This window comes from Pan troglodytes, chromosome 7 (assembly GCF_028858775.2).
Source record: "Pan troglodytes isolate AG18354 chromosome 7, NHGRI_mPanTro3-v2.0_pri, whole genome shotgun sequence".
NCBI classification, from domain to species: Eukaryota; Metazoa; Chordata; class Mammalia; order Primates; family Hominidae; genus Pan; species Pan troglodytes.
In genome coordinates this window covers 15,250,862-15,271,705 of record NC_072405.2, presented here as the reverse complement: position 1 = coordinate 15,271,705, position 20,844 = coordinate 15,250,862, and the positions used below count along the sequence as shown (strand labels likewise).

The 20,844-nt window shown below is 43.9% G+C and overlaps 1 non-coding gene across 1 annotated transcript; it reads left to right on the top strand.

Moving 5' to 3' along the window:
* The first annotated feature begins 828 nt into the window (after positions 1–828).
* LOC112204232 (U6 spliceosomal RNA) lies at positions 829–931 on the top strand. Its single transcript, XR_002937810.1, has one exon. It is a non-coding gene; the product is annotated as a U6 spliceosomal RNA (small nuclear RNA).
* Positions 932–20,844: the final 19,913 nt, after the last annotated feature.

Below are 20,844 nucleotides of genomic sequence, written 5' to 3'. Positions count from 1 at the left end.
ATACAAAAAAATGGGACAGGCATGGTGGCTCATGCCTATAATCCCAGCACTTTGGGAGGCTGAGGTAGGAGAATCGCTTGAAGCCTGGCAGCAGAGGTTGCAGTGAGCCAAGACTGCGTAGCTGCACCCAAGCCTGGGCGACAGAGTGAAACTCTGTCAAAAAAAAAAAAAAAAAAAAAAAAAAAATAGCTGGGCGTGGTGGTACACATCTGTAGTTGCAGCTACTCTGGAGGCTGAAGTAGGAAGATGGTTTGAGCCTGGGAGATGGAGGTTGCAGCGAGCGGAGACTGCACTATTACACTCCACCCTGGGCAAGAGAACCAGACCCTGTCTCAAAAAATAATAATAATAAAAGTAGAACTCAAATAGATATTTGTACACCATATTCATAGCAGTATCATCCACAATAGCCAAAATATAGAAACATGCAAAATATTCATCAACGGATGAATAGATACACAGAATGAGTATAAATGTATGCAATGAAATATTATCTCGCCTTAAGAAGAAAGACTTCTGATACCTGCTATAACATGGATAAATCTTGAAAACATTTTATTACGTGAAATAAACTGAACATAAAAGGACAAATATGTACTGTTTCACTCCACCAATGTGAGGTATCTCACAGGCAAATTCTTAGACACAGAAAGTATACCATAGGTTACCAGATGTAGGGGAACAGGGGGATGGTGAGTTATTGTTTCATGGGTACAGTCTCAATCTGGGATGATGAAAAAGTACTGGAGAGGGATCATCGCAATGGTTGTATGACATTGTTAATGCAATTAATGCCCCTGGATGTACATTTAAGAATGGTTCCAGTTCCTGCTTCAGCAGCACATATACTAAAATTGGAATGATACGGAAAAAATTAGCATGGCCCCTGTGCCAGGATGACATGCATATTCGTGAAGCATGCTATATTTAAAAAAAAAAAAAAGAAATCAGCTGGGCACAGTGGCTCATGCCTGTAATCCTAGCACTCTAGGAGGCTGAGGCGGGTGGATTAGTTGAGGCCAGGAGCTTGAGACAAGCCTGGCCAACATGGTGAAACCCTGTCTGTATTAAAAATATAAAAATTAGCCAGGCGTGGTGGCGTGTGCCTGTAGTCCCAGCTACTTGGGAGGCTGAGGCAGGATAATCTCTTGAACCCCGGAGTCGGAGGTTGCAGTGAGTGAGCCGAGACCGTGCCACTACACTCCAACCTGGGCAACAGAGTGAGACTCGGTCGCAAAAAACAAACTATAACTATAAAGATATATATATATATATATATATATATATATATATATATATTTTCCTGTCTTTTGCAGCAACCTGGATGGGGCTGGAGGCCATTATCCTAAGTGAAATAACCCAGGAACAGAAAATCAAATACTGCAAGTTCTCACTTATAAGTGGGGACTAAACAGTGTGTACAATGGGTACACATGGACATACAGAGGGAAATAGTAGACACTAGGGACTCCAAGGAGGGGGAAGATGGAGGGAACTGAGGGTTGAAAAATGATCTACTCGGTACAGTCTTCATTATTCTAGTTGATGGGCACACTAGAAGTCCAAATCTCACCATTACACAATATATCCATGCAACAAACCTGCACAAGTACAACCTGAATCTATTTTCACAAAATTATTTTTTCTGCACCCTTAAAAAAAAAGAATTCTAAGAAATGACTTTACTGAAACTCTGAATAAAATACTCAGCACTTACATATAAGTTGTATCCATTTTTAAGTGTACAATCTAGGGCCATTAAATACAATTTACAAATATAACTTAAAAAATGGTTATTGGGGTAAAATATTCTGTATATATATTTTAGCATAATAAAATAGTAAAACCAAGCAAAAAAGCAAATGCAATATTTGAGAGGCTGAAGACAGGAGACAAATATCAGGTAAGTAAATGATGCCTTAAAATTCTGCTAACTCCATTAGCCAGCATTTCATGTTGCTTTGTAGCTTCCAGGTACCCTGGTATACCACTGTCTCTATCCTTAAAGCATCTCTCAGGGATGGGATTATAAGCCTATTCACAAATGACTAAGTGAGGCTCAGAGATGTTGACTCACCCAACGCCTTATCACTAGTCAGTAGCAGAGCTGTGACTTGAACACATTTCTCTACACTCAAAATACTGTGCTTTTTCAGTTTCTGCACAGTCACCTTCCTACAGTGGTTACCATGCAGATTGCAGAAATGAAGCTCATTCCTAGTACCAGAGAGAAAGGCTAGTGAGCTGGCGATGTGTGCTGGCCCCAAGGACAGGACAGCCTGCACCCCACACCTGGCCTTACTCTCACCCTCCCCTTCCTGGGGAGGGTGATAAAGTCTACAGTTGGGTTGACAGCATGAAATGCATTCCCTTCAAAAATACATCTTGACCATAAAATAAACAGAACCCCCACCACTCCCCGCTTAAAGCTTTATGTATTCAGGGATCTTTTTAAGGCACTGACCTCAAATTTTAATCTTCTGCATGTTCAAAACCAGTACTTCTCTCACAGCCCCATGGCACTCTCTCAAGAAAACTTTTCCATAGTTTCACATTTGAAGCCAGCATCCTTGGCGTGAAAGTGGTATTTGCAAGTATGACGAGGAGTCTTCCCCACCTGGTGAAATTCATTCATATAATTTTCACTTTGTATGTGAGGTTAATCTCTTCAGGGCCCCATTTAGTACAGAGATAACCATATATCTCCCAATTTTATGGTTGCAGAAGTCACTACATCAAACCATCCACTGGCTTTTTCTGAGCAAAGTCATGCATCTGTGTAATTAATCTAGACTCTTCTGCCTAAACCAAGCAAGTGCAGCTCTGCCTGTTGCAATCCATGGCAGCTTGAGAGATGGCAGGGAAGGCCCTTCAATTCTGATTTTCAACCCCAAGGCATCCACTCATGGATTTCCCATCTTTCTTGGCATTCCCGCGGTGTGCTGTTAATTAAACTCCCTGAATTGTTATTTCCAGGAAGTGACTGCCTTGAGATGCCAAGAGTGGGTTAAGCAGACTCCACCTACTGACCATCTGCCCTGGATTTGCAGAATGCTTCTCTGGAACAGCAAATGTTGGGTTTCCAGGCCGGGCAGTGTTCTCGCCCAAACACTGCCCACTGAAGCTGAGGAGAGGCAGTGGAGCCTTGTGGTTAGGAATACGGGCTCTAAACCAGACCACTGGGGTTTCAATCCTAACTCCACCACAAGCAAGTTCTGTGACACTGAGAAAGCCTCTTAACTTCTCAATACCTGGTTTCCTCATCTAAAAAATGGAGATAATAATAGCATACTCACCCTGTAAGTAGTTGGGATTAAATAGATTCTAATATGCAAAGTCCTAAAAATAGTGCTGGAAGTTGGGTAAGAGCTCAGTATAGGTTAATTACTACCACTCTTAGTATTATCAATATATATCTTGATTTACAGAGTAATTCACTAAAATGCAAACCCTCAGACATTCCCTGGCAGTGCTTGTCAAAATCCACGGCTTTAATACTCAAAAGCAATTATGTTGAGTGACATCCCTTGGCCTTCCCCAAATCCTCTTAAATCTTTAGAGACTGCAGCAACTTGGAGGTTAAAGATTACAAATCTCCAGTTGTCAAAGTTTTGAGTCATTTACCTCCACACTTGTCATTTGAAGATGACTTTGTAATTTACAGAAGACTTTCTCTGATGACTCTACCCTGGCAAATCTCTAGCCTCGTGCCATATTGATTCATCTCTAAGGTCTCATGAATTCTGGTGCTCTCTCAACTTTTGCATATGCCTTTCTCTTTGTGTAGCATGGCCACCTGGGAACATTTTGACCTTTTCCATTTTCCGTAACTCTTCACGTGGCTCTAGCCGATTAGAAACTGTAAAAATCTAACCGATTATAAACTGTAAAAATGAGGAATGAAAGAAAGGAAGGAAGGAAAGAAATAAAGGAATTGCATGCTGCAGTGTGAATGAGTGACTTACGCCCTAAAGTCTGCTAGGGAGGTCTGGCTAGGATCCCACGAGCAGTGCAGGTGAGTGGTTACCTTTGCCCACCTAGAGCTCTCCTTTCCGGAGAGCCAAGCCCACTGTGTGCACCCTTGAGCTTGGGGGCTCCTTTTCCCCTTCCCCTACACAAGTTCCCAATTAAATGGCAAATTCTCTTATTTTTTATTGTGAGTCCCTTCTAGATCTCAGCTAGCAGCTTATGTTCCGTCTCTCCCAAGAACTTCTCCAACTGGCCTTCCCAGTCTGCATGTGCATCCTCTTTCCCGTGTTCCCAAAACCAGCAATGATCACTCACTACTGCCATGGCTTGTCGACTTTTCCCTGCTAGACCTTAAGTTCCTTGAGGGCAGAGACCGTGTTGTTTCTTATGGTCTCTCTTGTCCAACATGGTATTTCAAGAGTGTTCAGAAAATAAGTAAAGCACCCATTGAGGAATACAGAACTTGCTGAGAAGGGTACTTAGAGGAAATGGTCAATATGACTGAGAAATTTGGAGAAACCTTCACAGCAGAAGCGACAGATGTGCTGGGTCTTAAATGATGAGAATAATTTTGACAAGCAGAGGAGAAAAAGCAAGAGTCTCCAGACCAAAGGACCAACAGGAGTGAGGCTCCCAGGCCTGGAGCTCCATGCTGTTGAAACCTGGGGTGGGGTGGGAGGGAGAGGAAGAAGCTGGAAGGAAGGAGGGGTTCACTGAACTGGAAGGAGAGACTCATTCGGGGAGTTATAAAGGATGTTTCATACCAGAAAAAGTTTGGGCTTTATTTTGCAGAGAACCAGGATCTATTAAAGTATTTTAAGTGGGTAGTGTTTTAAAAAGTGTTTTTTAAACAGCAAGGTGCAGAAGATGCATATATGCTTACATTTATGCAGGACATAGATAAATAGACACTTTCACCTGTAGTATCTCTGGAAAGATACTGTAGAAACTGGTAGCAGTGGTTAGCTCTACCAAAGGGAACTTTTGTAGGAACACAGGGATGGAAGGAAGATAATTTTTGCTGTATTCCTTTTGCCCTGTTTATATTTTTCTCATATGTTTGTATTATATTTTCTAAAAGAACACACAATTTAAACTGAGTGTAAAAATGAGGAATGAAAGAAGGAAGGAAGGAAGGAAGGAAGGAAGGAAGGAAGGAAGGAAGGAAGGAAGGGAGGGAGGGAGGGAGGGGAAGGAAGGAAAGGAAAGGAAAGGAAAGGAAAGGAAAGGAAAGGAATTGCGTACTGCAGTATGAATGAGTGACTTACTCTCGAAAGTCTGGTAGGGAGGTCTGGCTGGGAGCCTGTGAGCAGTGCAGGCGAGCGGTTACCTTTGCCCACTTAGAGCTCTCCTTTCTGGAGAGCCAAGCCCACTGTGTGCAGCCTTGAGCTCGGGGGCTGCTTTTTTCCTTCCCATACCTAAGTTCCCAATTCAATAACAAATTCTCTTATTTTTTATTGCAAGTCCAACCTCAAATTTTCAAAAAGGCAAATCCATCCTTAGTTGTCCTGGAAGAGAGGGCTCTTAGTCTTCTGCTGGAAGAGATGGCTCTTCCTCTCTTGGCTTCATGGGTGGTGCACTCAGTGGGCGCCCAGCTCTCCTGGCCCTGGCCCTGCTCACTTTGCTGATGCTTTGTGCTGAGACCAGCTCCCTCTCAGTGAGCCCAGGCAGGAGGGAGGAGAAGGGCTTGTTCCGCTCCTCAGAAGAGCACTTCGGAGCGCAAATGGGGAGACAGAGATTAGCTATTTGACCTCCCAAGCTGCCCCTCTGCTTTTAGGACGTCTGCAATCCTAAAAAGAAAGCGCTCCAGGCACATGAGAAGCCCAAAGTCAGGCACTGAGGGAGAAAGCAAATCAGCACCGCGACCTACCTCAGCTCCCAAAATGATGGCTTTGGGATTATGAATGGCTAACAGTTTTGGACTCCTGATGAGAGAAACTTCTAGAGAAATCACTTTTTTTTCCATGCAGGAAAAGCTATAATTTAAGGCTCTGAGACAACACAAATAAAAGATGCATTTCAGTTTAAATAAACCCAACTAAAAAAAAAAAAAAAAACAAAACCTGGACTTTGAAGCTGGATGTTAAGAGTATACTGAATACAAATTTAATGTTTACAGTCTGGGTTTCAGGAACACCTCTCTAGTACCGTCGGGTTGATCCTGAGAAAATGACTTCATCCATCTGGACGATGAGTTTTCCCTTTAGATCCCCATGATACATTTCAACTCTTGCCTTCATTCCAGCAGTGTGCATTTGCATTCTGAAATGCTTCTTGATTTATTCATCGATGTCCTGTCACCTGTTATCCTAGAGTATGCAGAGCATCATTCCTCAGGATGCTGACAGCTCGTCTGAGCCAGGGGTGGTATGGGGGAAGGCAGAGTAACTAAGGCGCTTTATGCTAAATCATCCAGTGCTTTAGGCCTTCAAACAGGCTAGAGTCATGTCTAGTGCTGGCATCACATGACTAAAGCTGGGAAGTGCCCATGATGGGGACCCTCGAGGTGGCAGCAAGAACTTTCTTTTGCACATGGGTTTGTTCATATGAAAATCACGCTTCTGATACTGCCACCAAATCAGGACTTGTGTCTGTCAGTGTTTCAAAAACCTCTGGATGATGGGAGGCCGACTCTTGCTCACTAGCAAGGATCTGAAAGTGGTTTGAAATCACCGGAACACATTTTTCAAGATGTTCTGCCTTTTGGGAGATCTTGCCAACAGTAAATATCACCAGAATTAACTGTGCCAAGCAAACATACTCTCACAATTTAAATTGAATTGTCAGCTTTGTGTAATAAAAGTTTAAAATTATGTGTTGCATGAAGAATAAATTTACCCTATTATCTGAGTCAAAATTAAATTAAAGACTGGATGCACTTAGTTTGTAATAGGCTTTTTACATTGTTGTGGGATGTCCCTTAGTCATTTCTATCCAAGCCATATTTCTTTACAGCGAGTCATATACATTTGCTATCTCTAGTGTTCTTGACATTACCAAAGCACACAATATTTCTTCAGTATAACTTTCTTTCCTGGTAATAACAATTGATCCATCTTAATATTGCTAAAGTTTGGACTTTCAGATTCGTATGAAGAATGATCTGTTTCCACACAGTTTCACTCTATTTAATTTTTGGAGACTCTGGCCACAATAGCAAATGCTACAGATACTGCTTCTCACTCCTGTGGTCCAACAGACCCTCTAGAGTAGGGTGGCCGGGTAGAAGAAAGGACTGGGTGTTTCTTTTTTTATTTGCTAGGTCTGACAATCCTACAGCAGAGCCCTTCGAACATTCTCAGACCTCCTGTCTATACCGGCCTCCACTTCCACCCTCTCTCTCCTCCCATTATCCCCCTTCTACTTGCTCCAGCCTTTCAGATCCCACAGGGCCCCCCTACTGGTCTCCCCTGAGCTGTTGTTCACATGCTTACTTCTGTGCCTCTCCCCAACCCCCCATCTTGAAGTGCCAAATTTATAGGCAGGATACTCCCCACTGTAGAGTCACGTCTCTAGCCTTGGATAGCTCAGCTTTCCTCTTAGCTGAAGTTTACCCTTGTGGCAATTTCTCCTACGTCTGTCATGTCCATGTGCTTGGCCCTTTGCTGAGTGTGGCAAGAGGAATTTACCTTGGCCCAACAGCATCTTTTATTCATAATGGTGGATGACCAAAGCATTGGGCTGAAACTAAAAGTAAAGAGAATTAAAGAGCCATCACTCTGCGGGTGGGTTGCTACCGTAAAGGAACTTCTTAATGTGAAAATCATGTTTGCAATACCACAACTAAACCTTCCTGTGTGTCTGCAGGCCCTCCAGACACAGGCCATGGGCTCTGCTTTCTTATTACCAAGTCACTGTTTCATTAAATGAGTTGGACTCAATAGAGTACAAGCAGAAAGCAATTACTTTTTTGTGTATTAAGTTGCACGCTTCAGCTTTGCTCCTGGATGAAATCCCAGGCAGGTCTTATAGAATTACCAAATAGCCTCACTTCTCAGATAATAAAAATGTCCAGTTTAATTCAAAATTGAAATTTGTCATACAATTTAAACTCTTTTCTTCCCACCAAGTTGGACCTGATACAAGATTGGGAGCCAAGAGTGGGGTAGCATCGTGGTTGGCTAGATCACTATTTCCACCCCTCCTCCCTCATTCTGCTCCCCCAAAACTGGAGAAGGATGGAAAGAAGAAAGGAAAGACACAAGAAAGGGCTCCCCTGGTTGTCACCATGAGTTTGGTGTTAGGCTGATTCTTTCTCCTGCACAGCACTCTTCTGCGTTCGTTGGAGTCTTCCTTTGACATCTCACTAAACATCATGGGAATCTCCAACCTGCAATTCTAAAGCAGGCAATGGCTGGACACTGTGGCTCGTGCTTGTAATCCCAGCACTTTGAGAGGCCGACGTGGAGGATCACGTGAGCCCAGGAGTTTGAGACCAACCTGGGCAATATAGTGAGACCCTGTTTCTTTTCTTCTCTTTTTTTTTTTTTTTTTAAGATGAAGTCTTGCTCAGTCGCCCAGGCTGGAGTGCAGTGGCGCTATCTCAGCTCACTGCAAGCTCCACCTCCCTGGTTCACGCCATTCTCCTGCCTCAGCCTCCTGAGTAGCTGGGACTACAGGCGCCCGCCACCACACACGGCTAATTTTTTTTCGTATTTTTAGTAGAGACGGGGTTTCACCATGTTAGCCAGGATGGTAGCGAGACCCTGTTTCTAAAAAAAAAATTTATAAATTACCCAGGCATGGCGGTGAGCACCTGTAGTCTCAGCTACTCGGGAGGCTGAGGTGGGAGGATCACTTGAAACCAGGAGTTGGAGGCTCCAGTGAGGTATGATTGCACCCGTGCACTCCAGCCTGGGTGACAGAGTGAGACCCTGTCTCTAAAAAATAAATAAATAAATGTTTTAAAATAAATAAATAAAACAGGCAAAGTATCTATCTGCCCACTCGCCTGCCAACCCCTGCAGCCCCTGGTACTCCCTTCTGTCCGTGGGGATGCCTTCATCTCTCCAGCCCTGTCTCTTCACTGCTCCCTGGCAAGGGAGGCTCCAATCACAATCTTCTCTTTGGGCTTTACAACTGGAAGGCAGATACCAGTGTCTGTACCCACCAGTTCTGAGCCACACAGGTAAATCTTTCTGAGTGGTCTCTGAGGCCTCTCTTCCTTCGTCTAGAGTGAGAAGAAAATACCCACACCCCTTCCTCCACGCCAGGGGCTGGGGTACAGGTGGTGGGAATGCCCAGCTTCTGCCAATGCTCTTCAAACCAATCCTTGCCACTGGTTGCTTCAACCTCCTCCTAAACTCCTAGTCTTCTTTCTGGCATTATTGAAGGAGGTGACCAGAACAAGTTTTGGGCTACCCCCACAAAGATGATCTAGATTCCCCTTTGAGGTAGTTTTCGGCTTTGGGGGCGTCACCCAAATTTCAACACAGAAGAGTATCATCTTAATATCCCATTACAGTTACTGTTTCCTAAACAACCTCTATAGTGTTGAAAAGTCACTTTTGGATGGAGAGCTTCTAAAATGTAATCACGCTAAATTTTGACTCATTTTACTCTTAAATTTATTTCTCGGGAGAGAGAGGAATTGACACAAAAGATGCTGCTCTGAACCTAATATAAGTGCTTTGAAGGGAACAGAAGGCATAATCAGATGTGCATCTCATATTTTAAGAAAGGAGATATCAAAGGGTGAAGGGTGCATTTCAAATGCACCCACAGGGAGAAACTAAAAGGGAAGATGGGGTATGAGGCACTCATAAATGCAGAATTACAACAAATATTCTAATAAAAAAGGAAAAGGAGCAGGTCTTCGGGAAAAGCCACGCGGTTGTATGTGCTGTTGAGTTGGGTGCTCTCAGCCCATGCGCATGAGCTAGAAAAAGCAGAGCACAGCCAGAGACACAAGCGAAGGGGCAGCCAGAGCCTGGAAGGAAGGCGGAAGGAAAGCCCGGGCCCAGGAAGAGCTGAAGCCTGCAAGACAGGACAGACGGCACAGTGGCTGGTGTTCAGTGAAATAACTACGCTCTGTACCGGGCTCTGTCCTGAGCCTTCCATTTGAACTTGTTTGATCGTCACAATACCTCGATGATATTATTATCCTTATTTTACAGGTGAAGAAATGGAGGTGCAGGCTGGGCGCAGTGGCTCACGTCTGTAATCCCAGGACGTTGGGAGGCCGAGGAAGGTGGATCACCTGAGGTCAGGAGTTCAAGACCAGCCTGACCAACATGGTGAAACCCCATCTCTACTAAAAAAAAAAAAAAAAAAAAAAAAAATACAATAATTAGCTTGGCATTGGTGGCAGGCACCTGTAATCCCACCTACTCAGGAGGCTGAGGCAGGAGAAACGCTTGAACCCGGAAAGTGGAGGTTGCAGTGAGCCGAGATCGCACCACTGCACTCCAGCCTGGGTGACAGAGCAAGACTCTGTCTCAAAAAAAAAAAAAAAGAAAAGAAATAGAGGCGCAGAGAATTAAAATATCTTGTCCAAAGTTGGGCAGCTGGGAAGAGGCTAAGCCAGAATTCAAACCGGGGACCTCAGGCCTCAGAAACTGCCCTTAACTATTGCCTTGCTGCTTTTCTGTGCATTGGTCCATTCTGGTCTCTACCAGGTCTCTGAGCCTCTGAGAGCATGGCTTATGCTTTGCTCATCTCTGTAATCCCAGCATGTAGCTCCATGCCTGGTGTGTGGCAAACGCTTCGAGTTTGTGGAGTTGAACAAGCGGGTCTGGTGGAATGAGACTCCTCCTGTGTCTTATTTTTGCCAAAGCCTCCAAACTGAGGTTCACGGATGATAAGTGCCCTCCATATTCTGAAGAGAAGGGTCAGCCATGGTCAGCTTAAATCTACACAGAGTGGAACACAAGGGTCTGGAACACGTGGGTCCAGCAACCACCTATGCCTCTGATGAGGCTAGTGGCTCTTGGAAGAGAAGAAAGAGGTCTTTGAAGAGAATGTATAGAACTAGACAGAGCAGTGTTGCCTTTCTCCTCCTCCCTGCCTCCAACCCCACTAAAGGTAAGTGAACAAGGGCCTTGGAGAACCACCAGATGGGGGCTGTTTTCTGGAAGGGGAAGCTGGCACTCACTCGCTGGCCAAGTGTGGGCTGAGCCTCCCCCAGGCTGTGGCTGCACAGGGCACAGGAGGGTCCCCGGGAGAGCTTGAAACATGGCCCTTGGGTTTGAGGGTCCTGAAACTGGGGACTGAAGCAGCCCAACGGCAGAGAGGTGGCTGAAGCCCCCACTAGGCAGGGAGAGAAGAGTGGGCAGCCAAGGGAGTGCCCTGCAATCCCCCAGTTTGAAAAAAACCAGAGCCAAGTGGGATGCCTGCAAGAGGGGAAGGAGCCTGGAAGCAGACTATAGGCAGGGACAGCTCAGGGGCACCCTAAGAAATAATCTAAAAGCCCATGGCCCCTGTCGAGGATGGTGTCCTTATGCACCGCCACCTGGATCTGAGAGAGTTGTTTGTCAGGAGGTGGGGAGGTGTCCCTAAAGAATCCACAAAAGGGACCAATGGGAAATTTCCAATATGTGTACATAGGCAACGAGAGAAAGCATTACACAGCTCAGAGCAAACCACAGCTGAACCACAGGTCCCTGGACCAAACCAGGAGCTGCAGAGAGTAGGTTAGAGGCAGGAAATGTGGTGCGGGGAGAGAAGGGAAAAACTTCTATTGGATGAGAGAGTGAAGTTTTGGTTTGGATTATACTGCACTTGCTAATATCTGAAAGTTGACCAGACCTCTTTAAGATATGCCTAAGATGTAACCAAGCTGTAGTGAAGGGACAGCTCAATCAGCTGTCAAGAGGCCATGATGGAGAAACTCAAGGCTATTTCCTGATGTTGCCGAGCAAACCAGTCTTTTCTGTCACCAGGTGCACAAGGAAGCAGCAGGCAGGTGGGTGGGTAGCAGAATGCTAACAGGTAACTGCATTTCCCCAGTTCTAAGGCACAATTTTCTTTAAAGAGAACATTTTGATGTTTCTGAAATTCAATGCCCTATAAATCTAAGTTAACATTTATTATTTTTCCTCCAAAGACATTTTTAAAATTTATGCTGTCTTAAAATACATCACATCTTAGGATGGAGATTAGTTTGTAATGACAGAGCTGATGACAGGCTTTAAGTTTCTTCAAGTGCTCTCGCTGGCACTATGGCAGGTTGAATGTCACTCTCTGTCCTTCCTTGTTCTTGTCCAGCCTGCGTAGGAAAAGCCAGAATAGGAGTGAGCAGGGATGGCCTGAGGTTGTAGGGTAGAAAGCACAGGGTACTCGCACCCAAGTTCTTGGCCAAGGATGTCCAGGAAGCACAAGATTACCCAAGATTTTGAGTTCCAGTGATGAGGTAGGACCAAGAATATAATCTAAAGTACAAGGTTGGCCATATAGGATATGAAAGTGAGTGAGTCACGAGAGATTTTTAAAGAAAGATGCAAGGGAAGGAAGGTAGGAAGTGAGGGAAAAAGGAAGGAAGGGAGGGAGGGAGGGAAGTAGGAAGGGAACGGTAACTGCCTTCAGTTGAATTCATGGAGAGAAAGAGAACTGTTAAGGGGACTAAGATGATATAGTCACAACTACATAAACTTAGACAAAGGAAGGATTTTATACATGAGAAAATTGAATCCTATGAAATAGGGTTAAGCAGTGTGTCCAAGGTTACATGACTAGTAAACAACAGAATTAATCAACTTCAATTTTTCTTCAATGTTCTCCCCTAATGAGAAAAAAAGTGTCCATAATGAAAGGGGTAAAACAAAGATGCTTAGAAAGAAAATACCACTTCAGAGGGTTAAAAAAAATGGTAAGAAAACATCTAGGCTGGGGGTAGTGGCTCAGACCTGTAATCTCAACTCTTTGGGAGGCTGAGGCAGGAGGATGGCTTAACCTCAGAAGTTGGAGACTGCAGTGAGCCATGAATGTGCCATGGCACCGTAGCCTGGGCAACAGAGAAACACCCCATCTCTAAAATTAAAAAAAAAAAGAATGAAAAGAATCTGAGAGTCCACAAAAACAAATATTCATTTTTTAATGGGTGCAATACTAATCTCATTTGCTTCATAGTGTTAGTATCCTAGCATGTTAAGGGAATTCACAGAACAAAGCAAATTTGAAAAAGTTCCTTAAAAACAGGTAGAAATACACAAGTTGAATGAAATACGGTTTGGAAAATTCCTAAGTGATTAAAAACTTACACCCAAAGAGAGTAAGCTGTACTGTGAATGAATATTAATAAATCATTGTCCAAAGGAAAGGAACATTTATTTATTTCTCTATTTATTGCTTTCACTGCCATTAAAATTCTTATTAATGATTCAAAACAATAGAAAAAAAAATCCTGGTGGAATTATCTAACATTTTTGCCAAGACCATGGTTATTTGGGTTAGTAACGTGTATGACCTTTATTTGTGGGTAAGAGTAACTTGGTTCCTTGTTTATGGAGAACAGTGGTTTGTAGAACATTTTTATTTAAACCTTAAGTCCTCTTAGGTGATGAGAGCAGGGAGTTTCATGCTGCAGATACTACCTTTTACTCTTCCAGCTCTTCTGGTGGTATATTATGGATATTGCTTCATAGTCATAAAATTCTGATGATATTCAAGGTGTCAATCATTCTGCATGTCACAATCAATTATCCCTTCTAGCTAAACATACCGGGTTCTTTCAAGCCATAATATGTTATGGCACTTAGATCTTTAACCTTCTGTCTATCCATGAACATGGCCTAGTTTACCAGTGTTGCCCTTAAGATTTGACAGCTAATTATCAACTCCAATTCTCCAGGTAAGGTGTAATCACTTAAAAGCACAAGGTAATGATGTCCAGCCTTGATCTAGAAACTCTTCCTCTATTAAAACAGACGGAAATTGTACCATTTCTGTAGTATGCGCTTCATACGTCTGGCACTGATTGAGTTTGTAAGCTGAAGCTCTCCAGTCTTTTTCATTTGAACTGCTATTGAAACAAGTGTTCTTCATCTTGTCCCTATTGAATTCCTAGGAATAGAATAAATGGCTAGAAATTAATTTCTGTTGCATTTCACTTCTTAATTTTAGCTTAACACATCAGCTAATTTTTTTTGGCGGGGGGGGACAGAGTCTTTTTCTGTTACCCAGGCTGGAGTGCAGTGGCACAATCTTGGCTCACTGCAAGCTCTGCCTCCCGGATTCACGCCATTCTCCTGCCTCAGCCTCCCGAGTAGCTGGGACTACAGGTGCCCGCCACCACGCCTGGCTAATTTTTTGTATTTTTAGTAGAGACAGGGTTTCACCATGTTAGCCAGGATGGTCTCGATCTCCTGACCTCGTGATCCACCCGCCTCGGCCTCCCAAAGTGCTGGGATTACAGGCGTGAGCCACTGCGCCCGGCCAGATTTTTTTAACTTAAATGTATCATTGATGTATTAGTTTAGCACAAGTCATCTTCATTCATTCAACAAAATCTTGAGCACCTAAAATACATTGGATATGTCCTAAGCAATAAATCTTTAAGATATGAGGTTCAAATATTTATAATCCACCATAGAACCAATATATTTTAGAAGAAATAACCAAGGAATTCTAAATAGCTGGAACCTATTCCATACCTGCAACAGGTTTCTCTGACAGCATCAGTTCATCAGGGAAGGCAGTGGAGCCTCCCCTGGCTCTCTGCCAGTTCAGCTCCTAATTCTGCTTGCTTCAGATGTGATTAGATTCACATTTTCTTCACAGTCTAAACAAGCTCTTCATTTCTCTTTACCCCCAGAAATTATATCTTCAAATGTTTTCAGTCCTATAAGATTCCCTGGATTTACATGTCAATTCTCATCCCTTTGATGTTGGTGGCTTGAACTTTTCCCTCTTCCATGAATTCATCACTTCTACATAGGAAACAGTCGGGTATTCATTTGGGGGCACGGTAGCAAGAGTAAATTTCTCAGAATGAGGAGAACTGGTTTTTCCTAAAAACATCTGTGTGAGAGAAAGCCAGTCATGCTACTTCTCCAAGCCTCGGCTTCGTTCTTTGTCAACAGAGTGTCATGATGACGGGCTTAACAGAATCACTGACTCGTCCTGTGTGCTAGGGCATTACAGTGCACTGGTTTGGGATGCCCCTGTAGAGGACCCTCCTTGTGACAATGAAAATGCTTGGGTTTGCAGATAAGGACAGGTAAGAGAAAGCTTGGTAGAAGAGTTCTGATGGCTACAATGAAGTTCTGGCTTTAGACTGACTCTGAACCTTGCAAAAATGGCCTGTGTACTCAGCTTTGAATCATTAATTTTGAAAATTGTGGCCCCTTCCAGAAAAGTTTTCTTTTGAAGGAGATAGTGGAAGAAAGAAGGAGAGATACTTCAAGTGTGTATGTGCGTGTGTAATCCACACAGAGAAAAATTATTAAAGTTGAACATACAGTTATACAGAGAACATTTGTATAACCACTGGGAGATCCCTTTTAAAACAGAATTTAGTTTTAGAGTACTTTTATTTATTTATTCATTCATTCATTTAATAGAGATGGGGTCTTGCTCTGTCACCCAGGTCGGAGTACCGTGGCATGATTATGGTTCACCATAACCTTGAACTTTTAGGCTCAAGAGATCCTTCTTCCTCAGCCTCCCAAGTAGCTGGAACTACAGGCACATGCCATCATGCCTGGCTTATTTGTTTTTTATTTTTTGTAGAGATGGGGTCTTGCTATGTTGCCCAGACTGGTCTCAAACTCCCAGCCTCAAGCAATCTTTCTACTTTGGCCTTCCAAAGTGTTGGGATTACAGGCATGAGCTACCACACCTACCCTAGAGTAGTTTTAGATTCACAGGAAAATTGAGCGTAAGGTACACAGATACCATATACCCTCACCCCCTAATCCCACAACTTCCTGGATTATCAAAATCTCCCCCCAGGTGGCACATTTGTTAAAATCAGTGAACCTATATTGACATCATTATCACATGAAGTCCAGCGTGCTCATTAGGGTTCACTCCTGGTGTTGTACATTCTCTTTTTTTTTTTTTTTTTTTTTTTTTTTGAGACAGAGTCTCACTCTGTTGCCCAGGCTGGAGTGCAGTGATGTGATCTCGGCTCATTGCAACCTCCGCCTCCTGGGTTCAAGTGATTCTCTTGCCTTAGCCTCCCAAGTAGCTGGGATTACAGGTGCCTGCCACAATGCCAGTTAATTTTTGTGTTTGTAGTAGAGATGGGGTTTCGCCCTGCTGGTCAGGCTGGTCTCATACTCCTGACCTCAAGTGATCCGGATTTGCCCACCTCGGCCTCCCAAAGTGCTGAGATAACTGGTGTGAGCCACTGCGCCTGGCTGGTGTTGTACATTCTATAGATTTGGATATATGACATGTATCCATCATTATGAGACCTTTTTTAAATTGCTCAAAATTCCCAGACTGAAAGTTCAACACCAAAGAGAGCTCGCTGATTCCAGGATGTCAGCTCACTGGAGCTGGGGACCTAGGTTTCTGTCCAGCTGATTCCTCTCTCTCAAGCCTGGAAAGTACAAATAACCACTTGTATGCTGGGCAGTCCTGCCTTACCCTGGCTCCCAGGGAGGCCAGATGGGAAAGGCTTCCAAAGGAGCAGAAGAAAAAGAGCTCTTTGGGGCTCTGGCAGGAGATGCCTCCCCCTCTGAGAAGGGGGGTCACTGCAGTCACTGTAGATTTCAGTCAGGACTCCAGCTATGCCATCTGCCTGGCTGGAAAGACCAGCCTGGAAAGAAACTGTGAACTACGGAAGCTCATCTTTGGGGTTCCTCCCGCTGACTCTTAACACCCCCTACCACTTTCCCCATTAGCCACCTAATTGTCTTCCTAACATATGGACGAGAATCCAGATTCCTCCTGCTACATACCAACCCCAAGTGAATGGGAACTCAAGGTTATCTCGTAAGAGTTTAGAGAGTAGCTGCCAGGGAGCACCCTTTCAGCTTCGAAGGAAGGAAGCTATGAAGTTGGAGCAAAAGGCAAAAGACGGGAAGATTTCCCTTGGCCCCCTCTCTCTCTGCCCTGCCCCAAAAAAGACTGCAAGGTCATTGTGATTCGCAAAACTTCCAGTCCAGCTGGCCTGCCGTGGGGTGACCAGCCCTCTCCATTCTCTCCTCCAAAACACGTCACAATTTGAAATTCTGTTCAAGTACGTGGAAACACAACTTCCTAGCAAGTTCATTAAGCAAACAAACAAACAAAAAAACCCAAACTGTGAGTGTGCTGCTGCTCATCACACAGAGACTGCACAAGGTCAAGGATAAATTTTGTGAGCACAGAGTTCACAAGACACTTCCACATAAGTGCCAAACGTGACTCACTGGCATCATCTTTATCAACGACAATTTAATGCCATGCCTTTTTGGAAGAACATTCAGCATATTACAAAGATTCTGAATTAACGTCTAGAATTATAAAATGCTATGGAGAAAGACAAGTGTATGTTTCATCTCTAGCTCCTGTGGCTTTCTTAACCAGCATCCCTCTACAGAAGCAACGACGAATGGGGGAGCCACATTCTCTCTCCTTCCCTTGTTCCCTCTAACTAGCTATAGTTGTCCTAAGACGCCAGGGCCTTCTCTAAACTACCATTGGCGATTCTGAGAGTGTTCAGGTTCAAAGCACATAGCATTTTGATGGGCATGCCAGCTAGAGCCAGATATCTGCCTTCCAGTCCCAGCTGAGTTCAACCCTTCATGTGCCTCAGTTCTCTCAACTGTAAAACAGTAATAACAATGCAACATCCCTCATGGAATTAAATACATAAATATCGTTATTTCCTGCCATGCCCTAATCAATCTTGTCTTCTCATCACTTGTTGCAGGAAGTCAGGGACACCGAATGGAGGGACCAGCTGAAGCCATGGCAGAAGAACATCAACTGTGAAGATTTCATGGACATTTATTAGTTCCCCAAATTAATGCTTTTATAATTTCTTATGCCTGTCTTTACTGCAGTGTCTGAACATAAATTGTGAAGATTTCATGGACATTTATCACGTCACCAATCAATACTCTTGTGATTTCCTACGCCTGTCTTTAATCTCTTAATCCCATCATCTTTGTAAGCTGAGGATGTATGTTGCCTCAGGACCCTGTGATGATTGCGTTAACTGCACAAATTGTTTAAACAATATGAAATGTGGGCACCTTGAAAAAAGAACAGGATGACAGCGATGTTCAGGAACAAGGGAGATAACCTTAAAGTCTGGCTGCCTGCGGGCTGGGCAGGACAGAGCCATATTTCTCTTATTACTGAAAACAGGTAAGAGAGGTATCACTGAATTATTTCCCCAGTAAGGAATATTAATAATTAACAGCCCTGGGAAAAGAATGCATTCCCAGGGGGGGACTCTAAAATGGCTGCCCTAGGAATGTCTGCCTTATGCAGATGTAGATAGTGATGAAACACGCCCTAGTCTCCTGCAGCACCCCCAGGCTTGCTAGGATTAGGAAATTCCAACCTGGCAAATTCCAGTTAGACCAGTTCTCTGCTCTTGAACCCTGACAATGCATGGACAGTGGGACATGGAAGTTCATTAGTGATTCTAGTTTCACCCTGACCTCCTGCCTTGTGATCTTTTGTTGCCCTTGAAGCATGTGATCTCTGTGACCCACACCCTATTCGTACACTCCCTCCCCTTTGAAAATTGCTAATAAAAACATGCTGGTTTTACGGCTCAGGGGGCATCATGGAACCTGCCGACATGTGATGTCTCCCCTGGATACCCAGCTTTAAAATTTCTCTCTTTTGTACTCTTTCCCTTTATTTCTCAGACCGGCAGACACTTAGGGAAATGGAAAAGAAACTACGTGAAATAACATTGAATTATGGGGGGTGGGTTCCCCCGATAATCACTCATCTGAACAGCTCTTATTAAGGCTGCTGTAATATCCCAAAGGAAATTTGTTAGGCCTCATCTTATTTGGCTTATCCACAGCACTTGACGTAGTCGATTGTCCCTTTTTTGGAGCACTGCTTTGCTTGGCTCTCACAATAACAGTGTATTCTGGTTTTCCTTCTGCCTTACTAGTTGTATCCTGATCTCTTTTTCTTTATGATTCCTCCTCATTTTCTAGACATCAGCATGCCCCAGAGCTCAGTGCTGGGACTTCTCTTCCAACCTCACTCAACACTCAGTTCATCTGTCTGGTCTTGTGATATGAAATGCCATCTAAGCCCACCTTTGTATTCCTAGGCTGCACTCTCCCATGGACTGCAGACTAACCCAATGCTTCCCTCAAGTTCTCAAGTTAGATCTGTCATAAGCATCTCAAACTTAATAATATGCAAACCCAAACTCCCATTTCACCCCTTCTCTAAATAGCTTCTTGGGCAATTTCTCCCATTTCAGTAAAAATCAACTCTATTACTCTAGTTGCTCAGGAAAAAGTCCTTGGAAACGTCACTGACTTCTGTCTTCCTCTTGTGTACCACATCCAATCCATCAGCAGATCCCGTGGGATCTACCTTCAAAACGTAACCAGGTACCAACCCCTTCTCACCACTTCCACTGTTAATACCACAAGGCAAGAGCCACAATCACCTCCTGCCTGGATAATTGCAGTAGCCATTTAATTGGCCCCCTGATGTTCACCCTGATGTCCCAGTCTATTTTCAACCCAGCAGCCAGAGGATGCTTCCATTTTATTTTTATTGACAAATAATTGTGTCTATTTGTGGGGTACAATGTGATGTTTTAATATATGTAGACATCGTGGAATGATTAAGTTGAGCTAATTACCATATCCATCACTAGAGGAGGCTTTTAAAACACGTCATGCCTATGCTCACAATTCTCTGCTGTGCTCCCTGTCCAACTCAGGGTAAAAGCCTATGCCCTCCTAGAGCCCTGCAAGGTCCCACACGAACTTTCTCTCCCAGCTACCTCTGGTCTCATACACCACTCTCCTTCCCCCTCACCCCTCCCCTCCCCCCCTTCTTCCCCCTCTTCCCTCCTTCCCCCCTTCCTTCCTTCCTTCCTTTACTTCCTTTTTCTCAAGTATGCAAAGCTGCTCACACCTTGGGGTCTTGGTTTCCTCTGGCTGATTTTGTCCTGGGTTGTACACTTCCTTCAGGCCCCTGCTCAAATGCCACCTCATCAATGATGGCTAATTACAGTAATATCTACCACCTGCATCATCTGTTCCCCTCAACTGCTTTCTTTTTCTCCATATGACTCAATACTACCTGATGTTCTACCTGTTTTCTTGTTTATTTGTGCTTTGCCTGGAAACCCCCAGTAAAGCATCACCTCCACAAAGAGAGAGGTTCTGTGTGGGTCATCGCTATATCCCCAGAGCCTAAATCTGTGCTTGGCATACAGAAGGCTTTCAGAAAAATACATGAATGAATGAATGAAAAAATAGTATTTAAAACATAGGGGCTGGGTGCGGTGGCTCACACCTATAATCCTAGCACTTTGGGAGGCCGAGGCAGGCAGATCATGAGGTCAGGATATTGAGACCATCCTGGCTAACACGATGAAATCCCGTCTCTACTAAAAAATTCAAAAAAATTAGCTGGGTGTGGTGGTGGGAGCCTGTAGTCCCAGCTATTTGGGAGGCTGAGGCAAGAGAATGGCGTGAACCCCGGAGGCAGAGCTTGCAGTGAGCCGAGATCACGCCACTGCACTGCAGCCTGGGTGACAGAGCAAGACCCCGTCTCAAAAAACAAAACAAAACAAAACAAAAAAACATAGGAAAGACTCAACTGATTCTTGCTGGGTGAATTAACGAATGAAAAGTATTTATAGCAAGACTTCACACACAAGAGGTCAAGCACTAGATGAATGAATGAATAAATATCACTTAGCAGTGGCAGGCACATGGGAAGCACTCCAGAAATACTTGTTGAATGAATGAAATAAATCATTTACAGCAGTAGCAATACATGGCA